The following is a 24,285-nucleotide window of genomic DNA, read 5'->3' as shown; positions in this document are numbered from 1 at the left end:
GGCAACCACTGATCTGTCCTCTGTCATTACAGATCAGTCTTGCCCTCTCTAGAGGTTCATATAAATGAAGACGTGCACTGTGTAATCTTTTGTGTGTCTTGTTTTTCTTTTTCCTCAGCGTAGTGGTTCTTAGCTCCACCTATGTGGCTGTGTGTCAGTAATTTCCCCTTTTCCAATGCGGAGCAGTATTCCGTCCTATGGTTCTACCGTAATTTGCTCATCTGTTGGTGGACATTTGGGTTGTTTCCAACTTGGGGCTGTTATAAATAACTCAAATAATGTCTTTGTTGGCAGCTAGCATTAGTTTTCCTATTTAAAAAAAGAGTGAAGTCAAGGACTCAGAAAATAGACTCTCTCTTTCTATGATCAATTATTTTGAAAAGCCAAGGAGTAAGAGTGGGGAGCGGGGAGGCTAAGCTGGAGAAAAAGCAGCATCAAGAACTGTGTGTTTTAACTAAGTTAGAAAGAGAGCTTAATCTCAGCTGTGGATCCTTTTCCTTACAGGCAACATAGCTTTGTATGGCTGAACTGTTCTTTTTAGACTTGTCAACTTTTATTCATGTGAAATAATCTTTTACTAGATGGAGTAAACATAGTTACATTCAATAAATACCTTAGAACAAGTGTGTCAGACGTTTATTTTGCAGTATCCATTAACCCCTTCATCTTAGGAACTTTTCACATCACTGTTTCTACCTTATGTTTTTCTTTCAGTTTCCTGAACTCAATGCAATTGTAAGCTATTTCTGTGGGGGAGCATTTTAAAAGCAGTATTAAATACATTGAGATATATAGATATTATTTTGACCTTTTTTTCTGAAACACAATTTATAAGTACCAGTGTTGTTATCAGGGCAGAAAGAGTGAATATAATTATTACTTTAGGACATAAGATTAAAATATGGGGGTGTCACCTGAAATAAAATGCACAGCCTAAAAGTTGAGAGTTATGTTTTACTTGGCGGACTTTCTGAGGACTTAAGCCTGGAAGGCAGCCTCTCAGATGCTCTAAGAGACTGTTCCACTGAGGCTGGATAGGGGCCAGGATTTACAGGAGATTTTGCAGCAAAGACCAGGTAGTCAGAACATCAAAAGATTACTGTTAATGAAAGAAAACCAGACATCTCAAGTTAAGGAATTTAGCGCTTTTCTATATGTGGGAAGGTGCAAAGGTCTGGGTCCATTGAAATCATTCCTTTGATGTGCTGGCTGTCTTGGGCCAGTGTCCTGTGCTTTCCCATCCTGAGTCCCCTCAGGGGGCACTGTTGGGGGTGCAGCAGAGGCCACGCTGCCTGCTTGTCTGCATCCTGAGCCCCCTCCGTTCACCGTCAGGGGTGGCGGTAGCGTCTGATGACTTGATGGTCACAGCATCCTTTGTTTACTGATACGGCTGCAATGTTTTCATTCACAGGGGTCTACTGTATAAATACACTCAGCAGATTTTTCAAATATGAGCATTAACAAAACCTCTCAGGATGGCCAAAGTCCAAGAACATCACTTTTACCCAGAAAAGTTCGGCAGGGCACACTCACTCAAGCATCCGGAGAAGCTGAAGATCCCCCATGTCACCAGTCCTGGTTCCTCCGTGCTTCGCAGTTCCTCCTTCAACCCACCCCTTTCCCCTCACATTTTACAATAAGCATCAAAAAGAAACCAGCCCGTGCCTGCGACACTTTGCTTAGAAATTGCCTTGGCTAAATGTCCCAATTCACCATTTCCAGATACCCGCAGACTACGGTTCTGTTCAGTTCCTGCCCTTCCCCGGTTTTCCCTTAACAGCCGCCTCATTTCCATCTGTGCCTCCACCGGCAGGAGTTTCCCATCCACACTTCGCTGGCAGAGCACAGGCCACATGTCAGGAGTCTCTAAGATGATGGAGGCTGTGAATGAAACATTGCAGCCGTATCAGTAAACAAAGGATGCTGTGGCCATCAAGTCATCAGCCGCTGCCGCCACCCCTGATGGTGAGCTGAGGGGGCTCAGGATGCAGACAAGCAGGCAGCCCGGCCTCTGCTGCCACCCCCAACAGTGCCCCCTGAGGGGACTCAGGATGGGAAAGCACAGGACACTGACCCTAGACAGCTATGGTGCACATCCAAGGAATGATTTCAATGAACCCAGACCCTAGCATCTTCCCACACATAGAAAAGCGCTAAATTCATTAACTTGAGACATCTGGCTTTCTTTCATTAACAGTAATCTTTAATTACAGATATTCCCACTACCTGGTCTTTGCTGCAAAAACTCCTATAAATGCTGGCTCCTCCCTTCCCTCTTCGGAGCTGAGCGATCTGGGAGGCCACCTCCCAGGCTTGATGTTCTCAGGAAGTCCAGCAAATGAAACATAATTATCAACTTTCAAGTAGTGCATTTGTTTTTGATTGACAAGGTTTTTCCTGCTGCGGGTCCGGGTCCTCACTAGCAGATCTAACAGCTATGTTTTCACTAATAGTACATGCAACCAAGGCTTTTTGAAAAATCAGGCCCCGCGAAATTCTTCCTGCCTTTGCCAGTGCCCCACTCCAGTTTGGGGTCTCTGTTCCAACAGCACCCTGCTTCCCAGGACTGAAGTCGGAATCCTTTCCATTGCTGCCACAATAAATAACCACAAAGCTGCTCCTTAAAGCAATGCAGGTGAACCACCTTCCATTCTAAGCGTTGGAGGTTTGAATGAGCCTCACTGGCCTGGAACCCAAGTGTCCATGAGGCTGCTTCTCTCCCAGAGGATCCGGGGGATGGGTTTTCCAGCCTTGTCCAGGTCCAGCGGCTGCACACATCCCTTGGCTACTGACGCCTTCCCGTCTGCAAAACCAGTGACTGCTCGCCCAGTCTTTCTTTTTTTTTTATGTGCTTTTTAAATTGCATTTTTCATTGAAGTGTAGTTGACTTACAATGTTAGTTTCTGGAGTACAGCAAAGTGATTCAGTTATACACGTACATATATTTCCTCAGATTCTTTTCCATTATAGTTTACTACAAGATATTGAATATAGTTCTCTGTAATAGACAGTAGGTCCTTGTTGTTTATCACTTTTATAGAGTCATGTGTATCTGCTAATCCCAAACTCCTAGTTTATCCCTCCCCATCCTTTCCTCTTGGGTAACCACAGTTCGTCAGTCTTTCTCACACTGCATCAGTCTGACTGTCTCTGACTCTGACCTTGACTCTCTTACCTGCATCTTCCACTTATCAGGACCCTTGTGATTACACTGGGCCACACAGGTAACCAGGGATCATGGTTATCTCAAGGTCAGTTGGTTACAACCTTGCTTCTGTGTGCAGACTGAACGACCCCTTGCCACGTGCCAGGTAACATAACCTGGTCACAGGTCTCTGGATAAGGACATCTTCTCCTGGGGTTGAAGTCAGGGGTCTGGTGCATCATTCTGTCAACCACTCTATTTAATGCTGACAAACACCATCTGTTCTGAGAAGACATAATGACAAACATTTCTGTCACTGTTAGCCTCTCTTAAAGTCCAAGGTGCTTCATGAATGCTGGGACCAGGAATTTAGGGACTCCGACCTCAACGTTCTCTTTTCCTCAACTGAAATGGGACATCTGGATGCTAACATGGTCTCAGCAATCGCAAGTTGCCAGTGTAAAATGTATCTTAACTGCGTGTGTTTAAGACAAATGGAAAACCAATGATCTTAAGGAGGGGAAACAATAATAAAAAGAAAAAAAAGATACAGAAGTTTACTCTTATGTTTCTTGTGTTTGACAAGTTACTTTGATTTGATAGACAGGACAGGCAGCGGTTTGCTTGCTAAAATACTAAAGTTCTGCTTTGGACACAGAAAAAAAGTATGGATGCAGTATTGTGCAACGTTCCTCACGTTTCTCCCTTCCTGCCTAACTGCTCCCCTCCCCTCTTCCCTCTGAATTCCCCTTGGTTTGGGAACTTGTGGTTTTAGTCTATGAACTTGACCAAGAGGCCAATAAAGATGAATCCATTAGTCCCATTACTTTATTTGAACTGATATGGTGCTAATATCCCAGCTGGTTCTCCAGCTCCCCAGGAATGAACAGATTCCTGAAGCCCATTTCCAGGTCCAGCATCCTTAATGAGCTGACTGCAGATCTGTGCTTGGAAAACTTCCATATGCATGTGAGTTAACTGAGGATTTTGCTAAACGAAAATTCTGGTTCAGGAGGTTTGGAGGAGGCATTTCTGACAGGATCACAGGTCTTGGCCTTGCTGCCGATACAGAGACCGCACTCTGAGCAGCAAGGTGGTGGATGGCATCTATGATTACCACTGTCATTTGCAAGTGTGAAAAGAATGCACATTTGAATGCTTTTGTGCTGTTGTCCATCATGCAAAAGGAAAAACAAAGAATCCTGAGAAAAACTCGAACCTTTCTACCTCAGAGACAGAGACACAGAGACTGCTTTAAACTGAATACTTGCCCTTGTTGACATTTTCATTAAGTTGCCCTGACAACTTCCCTATTCTCAATAAAGTGGAGGCAGGTAGGTTTAACCACACCATCTATAAGACAGAACAGACCTCAAAGATAATGAGATATTCAGGTGCTCATGTATCCACTTAATGATCATTTTACTGAATCCCTTCTGTGGGACATACCCATGGCTAGACACTAAGGCTGGAAAAATGATTTCCCTAACATCAAGGAACTTTTTTTTTTTAATTCTTTTCCTGTGGCCATTTTTTTTAACGTTTGTTTTTTTTTTTTTTTTTTTGGGAGGTGGTGGTGGGGATTAGGTTTATTTACTTATTTATTTAATGGAGGTACTGGGGATTGAACCCAGGACCTTGTGCTTGCTAAGCATGCAATCTACCACTGAGCTCCACCCTCCCCACAAGGAACTCTCACTACCTTTCCAGGGCATATCAATCATCCAGGTAAGAGAAGTTTTTCACAATCACCTTCTGGTGGCCCCAGCATCCTAGACTGGCTGCTTTTCCCACACACCCCACAAAGAATGGGAGAAGCATACAGGCAGACCTCTTTTCACTGTACTTCCTCTTCCTGTATTTTTTACAAATTGAACGTTTGTGACAACCCCTGCGTCAAGCAAGTCTATCGGCACCGTTTTTCCAACGGCATTTTCTCACTTCATGTCTGTGTCACATTTTGCTAATTCGTGAAATATTTCAAACATTTTCATTATTATTAAATTAGTTACGGTGATCTGGGATCAGTGATCTTTGATGTTACTACTGAGACTCGCCAAAGGCTCACATGATGCTTAGGACTTTTTAGCAACAACGTAGTTTTCAGCCAAAGTAGATACATTTTTTTTTTTTTAAGACAAATGCTACTGCACACTTAGGCTGCAGCATGGTGTAAACATAAGTTTTACACGAGCTGGGAACAAAAAATTCATGTGACTCGATTTATTGTGATACTTGCTTTATCTTGGTGGTCTGGAACCGAACCCGCAGTATCTCTGAGGACTGCCTGTACAAGACTGCAGCTGAGGGCTTACCCTTGGTAAAGCTGAGCAAGCCCTGGAAGAAATTACTGAGGTTAAAAGCCGTCCTTATTGAATATGAAAATGAATATATGTATGTTCATGTATGACTGAAGCCTTGTGCCGTACACCAGAAATTGACATGACATTGTAAACTGACTATACTTCAATTAAAAAAAAGTGGTCCTTATCGAGGAGTTTGGCGTGCCTCAGAATTTGAGGATGGTGAAGGCAGAGATGAACCAGTTAAACAGGTCGCCATCGAAGCCAAGAGCGATATTGACCAGAGTAATGCCAAAGCCAAAAAACCGGGTTTGATACAAACCTACGATGTGTGGCAGCTGGAGGACAGGCCAAGTGAGGCCACCCAAATTACCTTCCTAGCTCAGCTTCCTGGACTTTTATTGGTGCCCTTTGCAAAGGACACCACCTCCAGGCCTTTGCTCACAAGTTTGCCTCTGCCTGAAAAGCACAACACAAAAGAAAAGATAAAAACTTCCTTATTTTATCTTTTCTAAAATCTGAACTACCTTTTAAGGCCTAACTCTCATGCTGTTCCCTTATGAAGTATTTCTCCTGTGTCTGAGGATACCTCTTCTTTCTCTGCAATTTCATACCACTATATTTTTTTTTATAGTGTAAGATTCTCTTCCAATTATGCATTACTGGCAGTTTCTTTTTCTTTTCTTTCTTCCTTTTTTTTTTTTTTTTTTTTGAGGCCTTAAATTCTAAGTACTCTGAGGACAAACGACCTTTTGATCTAACAGATTATCAAGTGCTGGGAGTAGAGAAAGAGAAGGTTCCTGAGAGGGCAGAACCAAAAATGCAAATTCGTAGCTCTGCGCTTTTGCCTAATACTAAGGCAATGTTTAGTTAAACACCTTTTTTTTTTTAAACTTAAATGTCTTTTTTTTCTGCTTCTTCTGACATGTGCAGAGCATTAGTTGTCAAGGCTGGGAGAAAAATGTGCAGATGTGATGATTCTAAAATAGGATGGGATTATGTGGAAGGTTTAGGGAGAAATACAAGAATTGGAGATAACCATGAACATTTTGTCTCAAAGTCCCTGGGCTTGAAGAGAGAGCACATAACACTCATGATTAGTTATGAATTCACAATGAAAGAGAGTAACGCATGTGTTTTTTTCTTTTAAGTCAGGAAGGTGCTTCCAAACATATCAGAACTTACTTCTCTGTTTCTACACACACACACACACACACACCCCCGCACACCCAACCACAGAACTAAATGCACTGAACCAAGTGACAGAATCAGGATCTTACTGGAAAGATGTAACTGCCCTGCAACCACACAACTGCATTTGCAAAGGAGTAGATTGGAAACCAGGAGAAGAAAACCATCCATGCAGACATCAGTTTCCCGTTTCTCCCAGGTGAAGTTTTTAACCACGGAAAACTAGCTTTTCCGGACCAGTGTATACTGGAAAACTTTTTTTTTTTTAAGTGGGTCAAATTTTCGTTGAGTTCCCTCCCTTTTTTTTTTTTTTTCCGCTTTCTCTTCCTTTGTCCCCGTCTCCCCTCTGACTGCACCCAGTCACGGCGGTCGGGCGGGCGTTTGGAGGACTGGGTACCCTGCCCTGGTCCGGTCGTAGTGGCGGGGACTCGGCGCCGAGCTGCTTTTCCACGCGCAGGTTTCCACTCTGGCTGCGCCAGAAAGCGGGGAGCCGCCCCGGGAGACCGACACCTGCTGGGGAAGGCGCGCTGCGAGCTGCCCCCAGTGACCTCCCCACGGTGCGCTTCAGCAGCTACTTTCTTTTTCAGTCTTTGTTGCACGGGAGGGGAGGGGTTCCGAGGAGAAGTCGAAGGCATCTGGGAGAGGCGCTGCAAGGGATCCTCCGGGCCATGAGAGAGAGAGAGATCCGGAGGCACAGGCAGAGCCCGGGCAGAGCTGATTGAGCGCTGGGGCGCAGAGCGGGGAATCCGGTTTGCTGTGCGCCCCGCCCCGCCTGTTGAGCCAGGAGACCGGACTTAAGCGCCGCGGCCTCGCGGGCGGTGGGTGCACCTGCGCAGGGACCCGCAGGTGCCACGGCAGGGTCTCCTCTCCCGCCCCCGAAGCCCACTCTTTGTGCGCTCTCGGTGCGGCTGTGCGAGGCGCGCCCCCGGAGCTGCCGGCGATCCGGGAACGAAGCCCCGAGGTCCGGGAAGCCACCGAGTAAGTGGTCGCCGTGTCCCCGCCCCGGGTCGTGTCTCCCGGGTGAGCGCCCCCAGTCCTGGGCCGGTCCTCCTCCCTCCCCGCACCGGAAGCCTTCTTGCGCTCCCAGCTGCCCAGCCCTGGGGGCCGGGCCCGATTCCCACGCCGGGGAGGAGCGAGGGAGCAAAGCAGACGGCGCCCGGGGCAGCTCACGGCCCGGGGGCCCCGCGGCGGCCGAGGGCGGAGGGCTGGCCGCGCTGGCGTCTGCGCTCGCGGGGCGCGAGCGTGAGGACGCGGGGGGCGCCGCGCGCTGCTCTCCCACGGCCGGGGCGCCGGGCAGCATCGCCTCCTCGGGAAGTCGGGGCGCCGGGGTCGCCTGGACCTCAGAGCCCGCGGGGACTGAGGCCGCTCCGGCTCCTCCGCAACTTCGTGCCGCCGGCGGCTGCTTGGGTGAGCGATTCTCCCTCCTCGGGAGCAGAGGGCTGCGATCACAGGGTCGCTCAGCGCGGGCAGCCTTCCGGGGGCGCCGCCCGGGGTTTGCCCGAGGCGTGAGAGTGAGTGTGCACGCGTGTGCGGGTGTGCAGGCGGGTGTGCGCGCGCGTTAATTACCGATTGGCGGTCTGACTTCCGTCCCCCGAGGACTGCAGCACTTTGAGGATCGGTGAGCCGGGGGTCGCCGCGGTCTCTGCGGGCCAGGTCGGTGCCCGGAGCCGCCCTGCGAGGGCTCGGCAGCCTCGCGGTGGCCTCTGTGTGGGGGCTGCGTTGCCATGCGGTCGTGCGATTTCAGGAGTCTTTCTTTTGCTCGCTTGTTTCACACGGTGGTTCCTTCATTTTGCACTTGATAAACAGTTTATATCTTCTGAAGTAAACCAGAAGGTGGAAGGCGTCAATTGTGGCTGAGGCATCTTGGTTTCCAACAGACTGCAAATCCCTCTGAATTTTAAATAGCACAGGTCATATATATAGTTTTAAATTAGACCTTCACTTAAAACATATTGGTAGTGATTTTTCAAGGTCAGTCCTAAGGTGATTTCACTGAAGGTTTGCCTACTTACTGGAGCTGGTCTTGACAAGAATATCTTTAACCCTCTGGTTAGGCGTAGGTAGACGCTGGAGCGTTCAGTAATGGTATAGATTTTCACATCTTGGTTCCTAGTGTAGAAATAATCTGTTGCTTTTCTTAAAATGGCTATGCTATTTTTTTTTCTGCAGAAGTCATTTCAGGTACTTTATGAAGGTATATTATGAAGAGTGGTAAAAATCAATAGCAGCAATGTAACAAAATATGAATGTCTAAAATTTCAAAGCAAACATTAATTTGTCAAAAAGGCAAGTAAATTTTATGCTTTTCAATGGCAGTAGTCTGTACTCTCTGTTCAGATTGAACAGCTGTCTGTGGATTGCTTCAGGGGGTCCCTGAAATTGTGTCTAAACATTTGAGTCACTGCATTTTTAAGGAGATAGCCCAGGGTCCTCAGATATCCAATATTTTTGACCCAACAGAAAAATAAGAACTGCAGAGTTAAAATATATCCTTTTCCAAGTCAAAACAAGTAAGCTTTTTACATAAATACTAGAAAAAATTCTAAAATGATTAAATACTGTTACAGTAATTAAACATCTCACATAAAACAGACCCACTTGTATGTTTTTAAATGTATGTCAGGAAACTCAAGATGCTGAAGTTTATTTAATAGAAATCTGTAATGAATAGATGGGTACCTTCTTTCTCTTCTTGCGCCGTAAGATCTATGGCATACAAAATAAGGATTTTACCTTTCTCTCTTTGAAACCCAACACAAACAGAAAGTACTTATGCTTTGTGTGATATTTCACAGTGTATGAATATAAATGGCCCCTCAAAGGCCCTCTTTCTAGATATCCAGGTATAAAATAACATGTCCAAGATAGGTTTCTGACATTTATGAGAATGCAGGGGGTACTGTAGCTTCACAAGATTTGGTCCTCATATTTCTTATAACTATGGCTTATTAAGTGATAACGCTGTAAGGCATTATTTGGAAAAAAAACTTTTAAAATTATCATCGTACTAATAAAAACTAAGGAAGTGATAACTCGAATTGTTATTTTCATTATAAATGTCAGATTTGCCAGGAAGTTGCTCAGTTTTCTCTTATTTGCTAGGATGTATAACTTTTATGTCATTGATTTTTTTATCCCACTTAATTAGAAATATTTACCCAGGTGATTTAACCTTGAACATTGCTCTTGATTCCTTCTCTGCATATTTGTAGAAGCAGATACGCTTCCTTCTAAAATATCAGTAATTCCAATGGTTTTTTAGTTTCTAGGCCATCTAGAACTATATGCTAAGCATTCGTTAGGTGTCTGTTTTGGTTGGGTACCTCCATCTTGATACAGGAGGAGCTTCTGGCAGTTGTTAGGTCTTTAGATGATATATTTGTTGCCCATAGATTAGTTGACTTCTTTGGCACTGGAGTCATTTTGGGGCTATCCCGAATTCCATTTGCTTTTGTTTTTCTCAAGCAGTTTGGACGTGTCTGACCTATTTCATGTTTCTCTCCCCTGAGTGCAGGCCTGCAGGCTCATCCTCCTTACATAAGCCTTGAGGCTTACAGGGTCTGATTGGAATCATTCACCGGGAGTGAGGAGCTTCAGGCCGGGACAGCAGCGGGAGAGAGGGACCACCTTACACACCCCGAGGGGGCCCTGGGGCCTGACTCCCCACCATGACAGTGTGATTCTCTGCTGCTCGGACTTGCCTACCTGGAATGCTTGCTGGCCATCCGCAATCTCTGCATTAAAATGAACCCTCCCTCAGAAAAATCAGCGCAACTCAGGTTAAGTGGCACATCCCGCCCCCTCCTCACCCCAGGAGGAATCGGCAAGAAGACACAGAACACCCGGCCTTTGGGAGGGAGCACCCTGGGAAGGGACTCAGGCCTTTGGAACCAAGGAGAGCTTCCTAGTCCTGAACTTTTTGCAGGTGTGACGTAACTGCGTGTCCCCTTTCACTGCAGTTAGAAACACATGCTCCGGTGTCTGTGCTGCCACCACACTCAGCTGTCCCTGGTGGGGAGGGCAGCCTCGGCTGCTGGGGCCTGGGGCCTCGTGGGCTTCTGGGGAGCCTCACTGTGCTGTCTCTGGAATTATTGACATGTTTTTTTAAAAAAAAATGTTTTCCTTTTTTTAAAAAAATGGCTTATATTTTTAAAATTAAAAAAATTAATTTTTTTCCTTTTTTTGATGGGTGAAGTAGTTAAGTTTGTTTGTTTATTTACTTACTGGAGGTACCGGGGATTGAACCCAGGACTTCATGCATGCTAAGCACATGCTCTTCCAGCAAGCCCCGCCCTCCCTCCTTGACTTAAGTTTGGATGTCTTGGTGCTGCAGGTTATTCTGTTCAAGAACACCATCTCCAGTGATGGGCCTGCCGTGAGCCTCCGGGGACAGCTGCAGCCTTTGTCGCACACAGACACTTCTGTGCCTTTTCCCATAAGGCTTGCAGCCTGTTCAGAGCTGCTTCCAACTGTTGCTTCCTTCAGCATCACCCTGTGACCCTTTGTCTTTCTAGGTCTACACCCTGCACTCACATTCCCCGTCCCCGTCCACCTCCTGAATAGTCCACTTTCCCTGGGAGTGTGACCGGGTGGAGGACTTTCTGTCTGCACTTTGATCAGCTGTCACTGTTCGGGACCTCATTCAGCATCAGCCCGTGGGCTCCCCCAGGACCTCAGCCTGCCTTCTCCCCTCGGGGAATCCACTGCCATTCACTCAGCTGGCCTTCTGAAAAGCTGAGACTTGCATGTTCCCTTTCTGACCCCAACCTCCTGTCCTGCCGGTAAGCCCCTCCCTGGGTGCCACCGCACCCCGCCTCTCCTGCTGTTGCTCCTGGGCCCGGACTTTCTCTGTCTCCCTCTCTTGCTCGCCACGCTTACTCTGCAGGGCGGCGCCGGCTCTGCTCCAAGCCCTCCATCTCTTCCCAGAACCTGATGCACTCTGCTTCAGCTCCAGGGACGTGAACAGGGCTCCGAGGCTACTTATTTCCTCTTGGATAATCTCTCTCAAATTCTCCGCAGTCCACGTTCCAGATTTTTCCGGATTTTCCAGTCCACATTATCTTTCTCCTTTTCATTCCTAGCAGATGACCTTATGTCCGATTCAAGGAGAATATTGAGGTCAGTTTAGGCAAGTTATTTATCAAGATTCAGCTTGAATGTAGGAGACATTTGTTGATTTGACCTGATCTGAGCATAAGAATCTTTTCTCATATTGAACTATGCTATTTGTTTCTAGAATATTCATATCCCAATTTTTACCTCTTAAGGGATGTATACAGAAGGCTTTTTATTATAGGACAGCAGTATGCCTATGGTCTTTGTGGTCATATTCCAGTCCTTTTAACCCATCCTTTGTTGACATAGTTTGAAACTCTCTCAGCAGGGCATTTCTCCCGTGGATGCCCTCCCGGGTTTCTGAAAGTGTGGTCCTCAGGGCTGAGCAAAGATGGGTGGGCGCAGGTCACTGGACAGGCCGCGTGAGCTCCTCTGGGTGTGAGGTGGTGAGTCATCCTGAAATCTAACCTGTCCCCCCACTGCTTTTCGCATCCATTGAACACGCACCTTTTTGCATACTCTTCTGCAAATACACTCCTCTATTTGTGCACTGGATCACTAGATTCGGGACTTTTAAAAAATACTTACTGCCATTAAGTTTAATTTTTACCTTTAGCTCGCCTGCTGTTCCAGAAGGTCAGGGTATTTTGGGATTCTGATTTCCTGATACGGATTAGGCATTTTTCCCCATCGAGGGGCATTAGCGGATTGGATCAGGATACAGTCACTATCTTCATCCAGATCGCGGTGCAGAATTGTGAACCAGAGGGACGTCTAGCGTCACCCTAGACGCCTTGCCCTTGCTCTGCCCGAGCCCATGAGTTAGTCCTCTTTCCAGGGCTGTTCCTAGCCAGGTAGCTCTCTTTCCTCAGAGTTTACATTCCTCCGTGTGGCCCGGGAGGATACTGTGACAGGCTTGGTCACATTCCTTGCTGAAATGCATTTCCGCTTTCTGCAGAATGGCTATCAGGAACCCTGCAAAAACAGAAGGAAGTAACAGTAGGTTAGATTGGAGGGGTCGGTTCCTGGTGACCTTGCATAGCTTGGAGGCAGCAGCATGTCGCATGTTAGAGCTTGGGTACCATCACTGTGGCAGTCTCTTGGGGACCGTGCCTGGAATCAGTGTCAAGCTGTCTAGGCTGAAGCTGGTGGAATCCACCTTCTCTTTTTTGAAAAATTGAGACCATGGTGGGATTCCTTGTTCTCTATCAACACCTCTCTTCATTGCAGTATTTTAATGATTTTACCTCTGCCTTTATCTCATCCAGAAATGCTTTCAGTCCTTGGTGGTGAAATTTAGCCAAATTGATGGATTTAAACTCATTTAAAAGATTTAACCTCATACTTTACCGTGGGCCTTAAATTTGCTGTTTTGATGTTCGTCTTGCTTTTGCCAGTTTAGTCCTATTTTCCTGAGGAGCTGAGAAGAAACAGGGCAGGAGCAGGGTGGTTCTGCGGGTCCAGCCACGTACTTGCCATTGAACTTCTTCCTCCCCCAGCAGTCAGTGTGCTGTTCCCACACCGAATAAAAATGCTGTTATCGCCGCTGTGTCTGGCAATAATACCAAGAATTACAGGAACATGTTTTGGAATTTGTGATTTTTGAAAGCTTCGGGTGACTTTATATTCTATGAGACTCTTTTCAGAGGGTGCTCAGTTTTTCTAGTTCTCACAGCGAGGTTTATCATGAATCATGCTAGTCACGGAGGAAGAGACAACAAGTTCATGGCATTCCCTCCCTCGGGGGAGTTTAAAGCCTGTGTGTGGAGATAGCAGGACCCAGAAATAGTCTCAGAGTTACACACGCCAGCCCTTAACAATGAGCTTAATACCCGTGGTGCAGGTTTACTAAGTTCTCAAGAGCCTGAGGCCAGGGCCACAGGAGGGCCGCGTTGGAGAAGGCTTTCTTAGCACTGAGCTCAGGTCTGAGACAGCACCAGAATGCTGGACTTTGCAGAAGCTGTAGCATTTAAATACAGAGAATACTGGAAAGAATGTTCTAGGCAGAGAGAAGGTAAGGGGCAGGGTAGGAAGCAGGTGAGTGTGTGAGTGTGTATGAGTGTGAGTGTATATTGTGAGTGTGTATGTGTGTATAAGTGTATGTGAGTGTGTATGAGTTTGAGTGTGTATGAGTTTGAGTGTGTGTGTGTGCATGTGTGTAGTGCATATGGGTGTATGTGTGTGCATGTGTCAGTGAGTGTGTGAGTGTGTATGTGTGTTAGTGAGTCTATGAGTGTGAATGTATTGTGAGTGCGTGAGTGTGTATGCATGTACGTGATTGTGCATGTGTCAGTGTGTGAGTGTGTATTTGTGGGTGTGTGTGTATGAGTATGTAAGTGTGTCTGAGTGTGTGCGCACGACTAGCACATGGAGCTCAAAGTGCAGCACCAGTTCCCCGCCAGCCGCGGTTTGCTCTGTTCTTTCTGGGATCACCAGGCCCCCCCCTTGTCCTGACGACCCCCCCCCCCCATCTCCATCCTTGCGAGGCGCGAACCTGCGCCTCCTCACAGCAGCACACTGGGCTCCACTTCTCAGAACCCTCCCCGTACTCCTCCGCTGTCCCTGCTCTCTGAATTGTCTGCTGTCCCCTGGGGACGACATTCTGTTCCTGTTCAGCCCCCAGTCTGTTCACCAGAACTGCTCCTCCGGTCGTGAGCGCGCAGGACCCGTGTCACGTGATCCAGCCGCTCGGAGCAGCCGGCGGTGGTGGGGAGGGAGCGTTTATAAAAAGATTTAAGGTAAAAGGGGTTAGATCACAAGGCCAGGGCGTCAGCTGAGCCTTTCTTTATCAGGTGATGAGCAGCCCTTTTGATTTTTTGAGTTTGGGGGAAAGGCTGTGTGGGGTCTGCATCACTTTTAATAAGACCTTCGTGGGTCAGTTCAGACCACTCAGAGTTACACGTGCATTTCCAGACTCAACAAGGACATCGTTTGACTCCTTACTTTAGGGCTGGTGTTTCCATCCATGCTGTTGACAAACCCTGGAACGTTAATACCGTGCATTTTCATTAGAGGAGTTTTGTTATGTTGCTGGTCTAATTTTATATGTCTACACTGAAATTGTTAGCTGCTTATGCTCAATGTTTAGTCATTTTGCAGCTTAATGTGTGCTCTAAGTAGTTAAATTATTTTTTAAAGTTTGTATTAAGTCAATTAAACATAGGACAAAACATTCCAATGTTTCATTAGTATAATATGAACTTTTAGGTTGTGTATTTGTGAATTTAAAACTTAATCAGTACAGCATTCAGAGAATTACAAATGTCACGTGGGAAATACTTGGATAAACACTAACACTGTCAAGACTTGATGTGTCCACAGTTGAAGCAGGATCCTCTTGCCCTGGATTCTCAGTGCACATTTCCAAATGTGGTTAGCAAAAGCTGTCTTCCCAGTGAACACTCTGGGTAAAATTTCATTTTTTCCTATGTCTTAAAATATTTGCAGCCCCTAATGATGATTAATTAACTTTCCTCTTTGTTCATCTCTACTCCAAGGAACAATTTAATGTGCTGCAGGATCTATTTCTGGTTCTTTTCGGTGGTGACTGCTCAGAGTAATATTCTTAAGCCCCTGATGTGTCGTCTCATGCTAAGAGGTTTTCAGTGGCGGTATGTGAGAGCCGTGCTGTTTCTTGATAGTCTGTTGGGTAGCATGTCACCCGACCGGAAGTGCTGTCTCCCCCCACCTTTTCCCCTTGCCCTTTGAGGCTGTCAGACCTTCCCCTGGCTTAGGCCGGGGTGTCACCTGCAGCTCACCTGCTGGCTTGCCCAGGAGCAGGGAGGTCATACATCACGGCCATCGCAAGGACGCCATCCATTAAAGTTCCTCTCCCCTGGTCCTGCCCCCCAGGGGGTCCTGCCCCCATTTTGGGGGCAGCCCTCTGGACGGTATCTCTGGGAGGCCACGGAATAACTGTTTCACCCAGAATCACAGCACGGCCTGTGTGTCCAATGGCGAAAGTCACTTTTATTAGGTTGCCTCTGTTTTCAGTGCTACAAGCAGGGTGCCCTGGGCAGCAACGTCATGCTCAGAGAGGAAGACGAGGGTCAAAAGAAGAGAGAGAAGGTCCCAGACAGAGCTGTTTGTTCGCACTTTCTGTGCCTGGTTAGTTTTCTTCATCGCTAAAGGAGAAACTCGGGTGGTCAGACCATTTTCCCTCACCAGCGTGTTGTGGCCTTCATTATCTTAGGCTGTCAAACCCGAGCAAAATCTGTTTAGTTACTTACTTATTTTTATCGATAATTACTTTTAAAAATTGAAGTCTAGTTGACTGACAATGTTGTATTAGCTTCTGGTGTACAGCATAATGATCCAGTTATACAGATAAATTCTTTTTCATTACAGGCTATTATAAGAGATTGAATTTAGTTCCCTCTGCTCTACAGTAGGACCTAGTTTATTTATTTTATATACAGTAGTTTGTATCTGCTAATTCCAAACTTCTAATTTATCCCTCCCCCTCCCCTTCCCCTTGGTAACCATAAGGTTGTTTTCTGTGTCTGTGAGTCTATTTCTGTTTTGTAAATAAGTTCATTTGTGTCATATTTTAGATTCTACACATGAGTGATGTCATATGATACTTGGCTTTCTGTGCCTGACCCCCCTCGCTTAGCGTGATCACCTCCAGGTCCGTCTGCGTTGCTGCAGGTGGACAGCCGCACTGCGTGGTTCCCAGAGCATGAGTGCACACAGCACACATCACATCTGAGTACCGTTAGGAAAATGGTTCTTACCTGCTCGTCCTGTGGAAGGGTCTCAGGGCACATCCCCAGGAGTGTGTGGGCCTTTGCGCACTTAGACACCTACTGTTTTGCTGACCAAGCTTTGAGCAAAACAACATTAAGATGCTGGAATAATTTACACCCAGTTTCAGGTAATGATAGCATCCATTCAGGACATACTGTGTTCCAAGCCTTGTTAAAACTGAGCTGCCTCTACTGAACAACTTGAGAAGTGTCACGCCCTTGTCATTTAATCTGAAGATGAGAAACAAAGTCAAGGGTGGAAAAGTAATCTGCCTTATTGTCATCCACTGAGTTATTGGAGGAACCAGTGTTCTGAGCCCGCAGGGTCCATCTTCTTAAAAACTGTGCTTTACTGCTTTTTTGGCTTATATACACATTTTTCTGATGGTTTGTAAAAGACTTTGCATGTGACTCATAGCGTTTGTTTTTACAACAGTCAAATTAGACTCTAGAGCATAATGAGTTTTTAGAGTTAGGTTTCAGTGGTCTATAAGCTTCCAAATAAAATACATAAAGCAAGAAAAAATTAATACTTTTAATACAGATGATAGATACTCAGTTAAATTAAAATAAACAAAGTATCTTTAAATTTTCCGCCAGTCTAAAGTTGTCATGATTGTAATGTTTAGGAATGTTTTCTTTGCATTTATCATGGGTGGGGTTTAAGGAACTTCTTGGATATGTGTGCAATGCTCTCATCAAATATGGAATCTTCAGAGCCATTATCAGTTCAAATGTTTTTCTGCTTCCATTTCCTCCTTTTTTTCTGAACTCTAAATACGTGTATGTGAGACCTTTTGATGTTCTGCAGTTTTCAGATGCTTTTCTATTTATCACTTTTTATTCTCTTTGTGTTTTTGCTGGGGTTATTTCGGTTAACCTGACTTAATGTTCACTGATCCTTTCCTCTGATGTTAAATGGAGTTCCTTTCTTATTTCTGATATTGCATTTTCTGTGTCTCCAGTGGTTCCTTTTTTTTTTTTTTTTTTACATGCTATTTCATCATGGAAGCTTACTACTTAGGCCTGCTATTCAACTATGCACTGGTTTCTTTACTGTGTTTAACCACAGCTGTTTTCACATTCCTGTCTGATAGCAACATCTGGGCCATTCCTTGGTCTGTTTCTGTTGACGGTTCTCTCTTGCCCCTGGGTCCCTTTCTTGTTCCCTTTCACGTGTCACCTGTCAGGTGTGTGTTGTGGAGCACACCCCTACATTGGGCTGCAAGCCTGGAAGGTGAGTCAGTCTCAGCCGAGGGGCTCCCCGGGGGGTTCTCCTCTGTCACGCAGCAGCTAGAAGTTCGACGCACGCTCATCCGGCCTCTCGTGACCTGACTGTGGGCGACTGTCTCCTGCCTCCGCTTCATCTGGGATGCAAATGCCCACATCTCTTCCCTCCTAGGGCTCGTTATTTGTCTCTTTTGGAATTTAGGGTTCTTTAGCCTTCCACTGAGGGTTTTTTTTAATGACTTGGCTAAGGTATAATGTTGTGTACAATAAACCTCAAATACATAAAATATGCAGTTGGAGAAGATGTGACAGGTGTGTTCACCTGTGAAACCACCACCATGGTCGAGAGAAAGACCATCCCTATCTCCCCTAGAAGTTTTCCTATGTCCATTTCCAGTCAGTGTCCCTCTTCTGTCCCCGGGCGGTTGCCATTCTGCCATCTGGACTCGCAGACTTGTGTCTAGGCTTTAGATAAAAGTAATGTCACGGTGTGGATGCTTGTATGTGGTCCCGTTCACTCCGATGATGACTTTGAGGGGTTATCCTCTTGGTTGCCCACACCTGCTGGATAACGGTCCTTCCATGTAAGGCTAAAACAACTTCTTTTTCATTCATTCACATGATCAAAGACATCTGAATAGTTTCCAGGTTTCAGTAATTACAAGTAAAGCTGCTATGCGTGTTTGCATTCAGGTCTTTGTCTGACCTTTCTCTTGGGTATTTACCTAGAAGTGGAACGCTGGGCAGCATAGCAGGATGCGTTCACATTTTAAGAAACCACCAGACTGCTTTCCAGAAGGGGTTGTTCCTTTTTACTTTCTCACCAACAGTTTATGGAAAATTCTGGTTGTTCCCCATCCTCATCAAGTCTCAGCATTGTTGGACTTAAATTTTAGGCATTCTAATGTCTCATGACTAATGCTATAGAACACAAAGGGACTTTTTTAGGAAATATTCTGTTTAGGTGAGGTCACAAGGGTGGGGCCCTCAGGATGGGATTAGGGCCCTTATGGAAGGAGACAGCAGAAAGCTAAAGGCTGTCTCTCTCTCTCTCTCTGCAATGTGAGGGCACCAGGAGAAGGTAGCCATCTGCAAACCTATGATACTATTTAAATGTGAATCTAAAAAATGACACAAGTGAACTTTTTTACAAAACAGAAACAGACTTACAGACATAGAAAACAAAGTTATGGTTACCAGGGGGTAAAGGGGGTGGAAAGGGATAAATTGGGAATTCTAAATTTGCACCTCTTGGGAAGTGATGGAAATGTTGGCTATCTTCATTGTGGTGGTGATTTCATGGGTGCAGACATCTATCAGAATCCATCAAATGGTACATCTGAAATACGTGTAGTTTACTGTACAGGAGCCATGCCACAATGAAGGTGTTACAAATAAAAAGAGAGAGAGAGCGAGCTTTCACCAAAACTCGCTCGTGCTGCCCACCTGCAGCTCCAGGGCCGGGAGAAAACGAGCCCCTGCCATTAGGCCCCCGGTTTCTGGTGCAGCGTGGCGGCAGCCCCAGCCGACAGGCACACCCCCGTACCCTCTTCAGGCCCCCAGAAAAAAAACCTGCTTTTGAGCACACGCCCACTTCTGTTTGCATTCCCCTTGTGTTTTCCTGATGTCTGCCTCTCCATCTGAGTCATGCGGCCCTTCTTCAGTCTCAGTGAAGGACGTCCTCCCGGGGCGCTTGGTCGGGCCATCTTCCCTCTCGGCTCCAGCCCTTCAACACCAGGCAGCTTGAATTAAGCTCCTGGATTTAATGGCTCGCGGTGTGGGGGCCCAGGAGTTCACGTCTCTTGTCTGCTTTATGCTCCTGCATTGCGGACTCCAGTGGTCAGATGTGTCCCTGCCTGGCTGTCCGGCCAGCAGTCCCAGAGATGTGTACACAGCACAGAAGTCAGCGTCCTTCCCCAGACTCACATCTTCCCAGCGAGGCCATGTTATCCTTCCAGGCAGAGCTCAGCAAAATCTCTCTTGCTCCCGATGCCCGGTCAGTTGTCCGTGATGCCGGCTGTAATTCTGGAATATCTCAGGCACCACCCTTTCCTGCCTGCCCCACAACTTTCCATCCCTCCATCCGCTCGCACGGCTCTTCCCCTCGGGCAGGACCTTGTGCCGAAGACTTCACGTCCAGTCTTAGCCATTTTCAGATGACCTTGGGGAACCTCGTCCATTTCTGGGTCAAGTGAGAGTTTTCCCTTCCAAAAAAGGCCGAAGAATGATAAAACAGGAAGGGAAAAAAATAATTGACAAAAATAATAAAAGTGGGACAGCCAATACGAAATAATAAAACAGAAAAGAGGAAACTATATGGGAAAACGTTTTGGAAATGACTTCGTTCTCCAGCTCTGTGCTGTTTGCATCTGTGTCTGGGCTGCACGTGCAGAAGCTTCAGAGGAGATAAAGGCGTAAGAGTGAACTGTGTGGTGAGGACTTAATACCTCTACATCGCCTGCGTTTGCACCAGATGGCTGCAAGCCGGTAGTCCTGTCTTTCCATTTCAGTGTAAAACTGCACACCGGAAGTCTAAAGTCGGATAGCTTGTAATCTGTGTGGTTGGTTAGGTTAAGGCTGGAAACGTCCATAACTTTTCGATTAAGTGGCAAAGACAGGCTGATGAATAAGGCTATTCAGAAAAGATGTTTAGAGAATTAAGAAAGGACTAAAGATAACTCCTTGAGAAAGTACAAAAGGCGATGAGCAAATCATGCAAAAGAGCCTGGGGAAATAGTCTGGAAACTGAAGATGGCTAAAGCAGTTTTGCCGTGTGTGTTAGTGTTGGTGTGATACGTCCATGGAACGTAAGCCTCTGATCGGACTGAAACCCAGTGTGTGTGATAACTCCCAACTGATCACGTGCGGACCTGGAATTCGGGGAACTAGTTGTGACCTGCTGGTCAAAGCAGAGTCAGCAGTTTGGGGGGTGGGCCCACAGAAGGAGAGAGGTTTCCCTGCGTTTCGGGTGAGGGGGTGATGAGAGTGTAGGGGTGAGCTCTGGGCCAAGGTCAAGTTGCCCACGTTGACCGCCACGCCACAGGAGCTCTGGGGCTTGGGCCAAGTCACAAAAATCTGGATTTTTGTTCCACCAGCTGTAAATAAGCTCTGACATCTCTCCTGCTTGTAAACGCCTGAGCCTTAGCGTTGACGTTTACATGAGAGATGCAGAAGCGAAGAAGAAAACGTGTTTGCGTTTACTGTGAGCAGGCACATTTCTTTAACCTTGTCTGTTTTCAGCCAGTCAGAGATGAGGCGGCACTGGAAGGATATGGTTGTGGTCTCAGGTCTAACGGGGACGAACTCAGCCTTCTCAGCCCATGCTTTGTGCAGATCCAAATACACACCCGTGAAGTCCACGTTTAGAGGCCAAATCTCGTTTCTGGTCGTGGCGTCTCCTGAACTACTTGTAATGTGAAAAATCAGAACGCATTGTCTTGGAATTTGCTTTTTTTTTTGGCTGGCCTTGGCTCAAAGTAAAATTTTGCAGAAGGGGTTCCCGAGAGGGTCTCCCACACCTGTGTTTCGGGAACGTCTGGACTTTCCCTCAGCCCCCAGGCCCGACAGTCTGACCTTCTATTTTAGCTGATAAATTTAATCTTTGTTTTCCCAGGTTGTATTTATTGGTAGAGGAATTTCAGGAGTAATCACGATGGTATGTACAAGGCCCCCCATTTCTCAGAGTCGCCCCAGAACACTGGCTTTATAGCCAGATAAGCCTGGGTTCATTGCCTGTTTCTGCCACTCGTAAGCAGTGACTGCAGACAAGTTTCTGAATCTGTGTTTTAGATTCTTCTTGTGTAAAACACACACACGCAGACTCCCTGTAGGATTGCTGCAAAGATTAAGTGAGGTAATGTATGTGCCGTCTTAGAAGGTCAGCAAGCTGAGTCTGTGAAGGACAAGACAGTAAGTGATTTCGGCTTTGCTGGCCTGGTCTGTCTCGTTGGCCTTCCAACTCAGCAGCCTTCTGTAAGTGAACGAGCCTGGAAACGTAAAAACCCGGTTTCCCTCTATGTCAGCATTTAACACCTGACACCAGACGTGTGGTTTCCCTCACCAAGCAGCTCCCCGCCTCTAGCCGGGCATCTACCACTGAGTTCAGTTCTGAGACCATATTCCTAGAGTCACAGATGAATGGGTCAGTCCCACAGGACAGCCCCCCACCTCGGATCCTAATCCCAGGTCCATGCCTGGTCCTTCCCACAACAAGCTGTGAGCTGAAGGTGCCCATGGCCCCTCCCTGGGCTCAGGGATGTGCCAGAGGAGCTCACAGAACTCAGGAAAACAGTTTACTTACCATCCTACCTGTTTATTACAAAAGGATGCAATTCGAGAACAGCCAGATGGAAGAGACGCAGGGGGCAAGGACTAGGGGGAAGGATGCAGCCCCCACGCCAGCCCCCAAGCCCGCTCTGGGTGCACCACCCTCCTGGCACCTTCGTGTGTTCAGCACCCTAGGAGGTCCCTGAAATCCCTCCGGTCAGGGTTTTCTATAGAGGCCTCATTAGGTCAGCACTACTGATTAAATTTTGACCATTAGTGTTCAGGGCAACTCCAGCCCCTTCCCTCCCCGGAGACTTGCTGGGACACAGGATTCCGACCCTCTAACCCCAGCTCGGGCCATCAGGGAGACCCCAGCCCCCAGCCCCCTCAATGGCACACAAAAAGACACGTCACTGGAGACTCCCAGGGTGCTAGGCAACTAGGAAAGGGAGCGGGCGGGCAGAGACCAAATATATATATATATATATATATATATATATATATATATATATATATATATATATATATATATATATATATATATATATACACACATTTCTTATTGTGGTGCAACTTGGCTGTGTCCCAGTGAGGCCTTATTTGTGGGCACTGAAACTCGAGTTTCATGCGGTGCTCCTGCATTGGGAAACATTCTTCACATTTTTCTCCAGCCTTTCATCCTGGAAAGACCATTCTTAGCACAAGGGCTGGAAGGAAGCAGGCATGAGGCGGGCTTTGGCCCACAGGCCATGGTTTGCCCACCCATGCGTGTCCAGTGTCCTTCTAGGGGTGGTGTGGCTTCGTCTGAGCCTCCCCGTTGGCCCGGTGCCCAGCTCCTCCCCGCCCGGGCCTCCACCATTGGCACATTTCTCACCGCTCTCCTGGGCTTCCTCTGTCTTTCTGTGTGGCCAGGCCAACGTGTCTTGATTCATTTGTTCTTGAGCAGGTTGGATGAGGTTCCGTCTCCAGCAGTGGTGACAAACCTTCATGATTCTTAGTTGGGGGTCATTTTTTTTCCCTCAAGGATCTTGGGAAAAGCTCCAAGGGCTGGATTAGGAGACTCCAGGGTCACTCTTGCATCTTCTTCTAGAATCTTCTTTCCAAATATGACAGATTAGAGCCCAGATCATTTGGCTTTCCTCCACCAGTCTCCTCAGTGTTCAGCATGTGACTTCAGGTACTGCACGGATGTGACAGTCAGTCCCAGAACCTACCTTAATTACTCTTGTTAGAAACCCGATTCTACTCAGACTCTGGGTGCTTCACCTGGATTGCACAAATATCCTGAAATTAACATTCCAGTAAGTGTCTCACCTCTCCCTCCTCATCACTTAAACCCTTCTACAAAGATCAATAAACTTTGAGAAAGTGAGTCCATGGAAGGGTTAACACTGACTTGACCTTGAGGAGAACAGGTAATTACAAAAGCAGTGACTAGAGGTAAGAGTCTTTGTATAACACATACTAATTATTTGTCAATCTCTCATTTTAGGAAAAGAAAATCAGATAGCAAAGAATTTCTCTTTCAGCTTGGTTGTTAAGAGTTTATTTGGTTCAAAAAATTTTCCACATTGGGGATAATGTGGATTTATAGAAAACAGTATGCATTCAGGTGACAAAAGACTTGCTTGATATAACACGTTTGGTTTAATGAGTGGAAAAAGAGATTTAGAATCTAGAATAGTTCTTCAATTTTTTATTCTAATATTTTATTAAAGAAATTTGGCATGCAGCTTATTAGCTAATCGAATTACACAAGATGAAACCAAAATAGAACGTCAGTGCTCTGGGCTGGGCTGTAAACACTATTATTTCATAATTCAATAAAAGGAACCCTAACTATTGACAAGCATTCCTTTCTGGATGTGTTGTCATGCTCTTCAGGTGGAGAACATTTTCTGTATTTGCAGGGCACCAAGCACCTGCCATGTATGAGCTCCCTTGGCTTTGAAAAGTGATGGAAAGAGAGTGTCACAGGTTTCAGATGTTCCCAGATCTTCCTGGGAAGGCAGAATAATCTTGTCAGTCATTTATTTAGTGACTTCTGTGAGCGTGATGGCCTTTGCATATTATTTTCTCTGATCCTTCATGTATCCCCATTTCACCACCATTTTCCCCTTTCGTGGGTGAGGAAACAGAAGCTTAATGAAGTGTAGGAGCCTGGTCGACATCCCTGAACTGCTGAGGAGGGACTGTAATGGCTGACATTTACTCACTGCAGACGGGCAACAGCTGCTTTCCTAAGTGTTTTACGTTTATCGACGTTTCCCATCACAACACGTACATGAAATAGTTGCTGTTGGCATCCCTGTTCCCAGGTGCGGAAAGTTCAGGTGAAGTCAGGCTG

General features: G+C 46.4%; 1 protein-coding gene across 5 annotated transcripts in view; it reads left to right on the top strand.

Moving 5' to 3' along the window:
- The first annotated feature begins 6,817 nt into the window (after positions 1–6,817).
- The window catches only part of GUCY1A1 (guanylate cyclase 1 soluble subunit alpha 1), a 54,927-nt gene continuing 37,459 nt past the window's right edge, over positions 6,818–24,285 (top strand). For 2 of the 5 annotated variants that reach the window (XM_032466275.1, XM_032466247.1), the window contains exon 1: positions 6,948–7,617. The gene's annotated coding sequence lies outside the window, so the exon portion shown is untranslated. Of the gene's footprint in view, positions 6,839–6,947; positions 7,618–7,914; positions 8,047–24,285 lie in introns of those variants that run through there. The other 3 variants (XM_032466265.1, XM_032466254.1, XM_032466286.1) reach the window with 3 other exon arrangements.

This window comes from Camelus ferus, chromosome 2 (genome assembly GCF_009834535.1).
Source record: "Camelus ferus isolate YT-003-E chromosome 2, BCGSAC_Cfer_1.0, whole genome shotgun sequence".
Taxonomy (NCBI): domain Eukaryota; kingdom Metazoa; phylum Chordata; class Mammalia; order Artiodactyla; family Camelidae; genus Camelus; species Camelus ferus.
Note: the sequence above shows the minus strand (reverse complement) of the source record. Positions and strands in the feature narration are given on the sequence as shown.